Raw genomic sequence first — 3115 nt, 5'->3', positions numbered from 1 at the left:
GTTAAAGTCTCAGAGCTCTTTCTTTTAGCACCTCCTTTACAGTCATGCAGGAGTAACGCTGAAAAAAAAAAATCCCCTTGGCTCTTAATGGACATATCTGAAATTCCACTGTAATAAGTCTCTGTGTGTGTGTGTGTGTGTGTGTGTGTGTGTGTGTGCGCGCTAAAATGAATACAAGCTTTAATCTGCTGTGCCAATATAGCTTCAATCACACAGTTAATGACATTATGGACCATTACATGAGTGCTGGAAATAATCCACTGCTGTGTCTGGATTTCTGGCAGTAATGTTTGGCAGCACTGCATGCTGGGTAATGCACAGTGCACCGTTTCGCTCTACATTCTGTATGGTGTTTTCGCCTTACAGTTTCTGAAAACGCTATTAGAGGGCTTTAGCTGCTCCTAATGGATTTGAATGACTTTCTGATGCTCTTTGGCATTTTATTCTCATCGTAATCATCTACCCATCAGTGGTGGCTCAACACTTAAGGTAAGGTTTCTGATCAGAAGGTTGGCGTTCAAGCCCCAGCACCACCAAGCTGCCGCTATTGGGCCCTTGAGTAAGGCCCTTAACGCTCTCTGCTCCAGGGACGCTGTATCATGGCTGACCCTGTGCTCTGACCCCAACTGCTGGGATATGCGAGGGAAAGAAATAATTTCACTGTGCTGTAATGACAAAGAAAGGCTGCTTATTATTATTATTCTTGAAAGGACAACATGATGGGGTTTGGTGGTATGTAATAGTAACCAGAAATTCCTTAATGGAAATCCCTGATGGAAACCATTATGCCAGTTCCCATTAAGGTCTGATGCACACCACTACAAGTCTCTAGTTATGTCTTGAACAACACACTTAGCTGTTCCAGACCATTTCTGAGTAATTAAATATCAGCTAATAACGAGACATCACCACCAGCCCTTGATTTCTTGTGTTCAGCCCAATGCTAAACATCTTACACAAGCTTACAGCTTAGCTAGCATTTATCACAACCTGACATTAAAGGGATAGTCAGCGGATTCGTCAGACCTGAAGACGTTCACCCTTAAAAAATATTTGTAATATTCCACGAGTCACACATTCAACAGGACGTTGCATCATCTGAATTTCCTGAGGATTATTATTTTTGATTAAATTATAAACTGAAATTTTAAAATGATGATAGCATGGAGGCTAGTTAACCATTTTGTGTATTTGCTCATCCTAAGCTAAAAAAAAAAAGAAATCAACCCAGACCTGTTGCTAATTTAAAAGCAGAAATCAGCGAAGAAACAAAAGAAATCAGATTTTCTTGCTTGAGATTTTGCCCTACAATCTTTTTTTTTTTTTTTTTTTTTTTTTTAATGTATTTTCTAAGAGGTACAACAAGGGCTAAATAGCACCACAATCATGAAACCAGACTTAAACTTTAACAAGCTCAGGTACAAACACACTTAAACACCAGAGGTCAGAGTTACTGTTTCTGATCAATCTGATCAAAATTTTGCTGAGGTGAAAGGAAATACAGTGTGAACAGAATCAGGCGAGTCCACTTCACTCAGGCTGCAACAAATCTCTCAAAATGAAGCATGAAGGTGTTGAAGTTCACAGCTGACATAATGACATGGTGTCTGTAGCACACAGCTTGTTTTGATATAAGCAGTCTACCCTATATTTAGCTCGTCATGCTACATATGTGATTAGCAAAGCTACATATGTCATTAGCTAAGGACGCTAGGCCTTCGACCTACGCCATAGTTTACACCAGTCATTAGCTGAGCGTTAGGTCTTCATTTTCACCATCGCTGTGAATTGGTTTAGTGTGTTAGCCCTTCATCTAACATCAGTGATTAGCTTAGATAGTGGTAGCTTCTAATTCTATGTGTGTTAGTGTTTTATTCTACATTAGCGATTACCTCAGAGTGTTAGTGTTTTATTCTACATTAGAGATTACCTCAGTGTTAGTGTTTTATTCTACATTAGCGATTACCTCATTAGTGATTACCTCAGTGTTAGTGTTTTATTCTACACTAGCGATTACCTCAGAGTGTTAGTGTTTTATTCTACATTAGAGATTACCTCAGAGTGTTAGTGTTTTATTCTACATTAGTGATTACCTCAGTGTTAGTGTTTTATTCTACATTAGAGATCACCTCAGTGTTAGTGTTTAATTCTACATTAGAGATTACCTCAGTGTTGGTGTTATATTCTACATTAGCGATTACCTCAGAGTGTTAGTGTTTTTTTCTACATCAGTTATTAGCATAGCCTGTTAGCATTTCCTACCTCAGCCATAAGGGGCTTAAAATGGTGTCAAATGCATCATAGGCACTTGAATTTACTGTGTTCCTTGTTTCTCAAAAGAGTTTCTCAAGGCTTGGTTTTGTTTCTATATGTGCAGTAGAAAACTGCCCTAACTGGACTTTGTGCATTGTTTACCACTGACCTGTGAGGTGATGTTATCTCCTTATTCCACGCTCATATCTAATCTAACCCTCATTTTTCAAAGTTTTGCAACAAGTATTGTTATCGGAATTGATCACTAATGTCATATCAGAAATCGCAGGCCAGTATGTTGAAATCCGTGTGTGTGTGTGAGAGTGTGTGTGTGAAGCTCATGTTCTTATGCGCCTGTTTTTCTTTAAAAACAATGATCTCACTTTTCCGAGAATCCTGGCTCTGGGTTTGCGTCTGTGTGTTTTATCACATGTTCCCTCTTGTCTGATCTATAATCAGTGTCAGTTCCATAAAATCTTCAAGCAGGCCCCACACAGGCATACACCTGCACATGACATCTTGTGATATATATCTCACCTCTGTCTCTGGCTTGCTTCTCCGTATCAGTGCCTCTTCATTTCTCACCTCTCCCTCACCCAAACATCTACAGTCACCATGCTTCAGGGCCAAAAACTCTTCCAGTGTTCCTCTGACAGTCTGGTCCTGAGCCATGCTCACCTTAAATTACCTCTCTACTCACCTCTTCTGTCTTGAACCCGACACTCTCTGTGTGTGTGTGTGTGTGTGTGTGTGTGTGTGTGTGTTTGTGTGTTTGTGTGTGTGTGTCCATCACTGTTGAACCCTTGTAGCTGTACCTACTCCATGGATAGATGGAGCGCAGATGTAGCCAGTGCCAATGTTA

This window comes from Ictalurus punctatus, chromosome 12 (genome assembly GCF_001660625.3).
Source record: "Ictalurus punctatus breed USDA103 chromosome 12, Coco_2.0, whole genome shotgun sequence".
Lineage (NCBI taxonomy): Eukaryota > Metazoa > Chordata > Actinopteri > Siluriformes > Ictaluridae > Ictalurus > Ictalurus punctatus.
Note: the sequence above shows the minus strand (reverse complement) of the source record.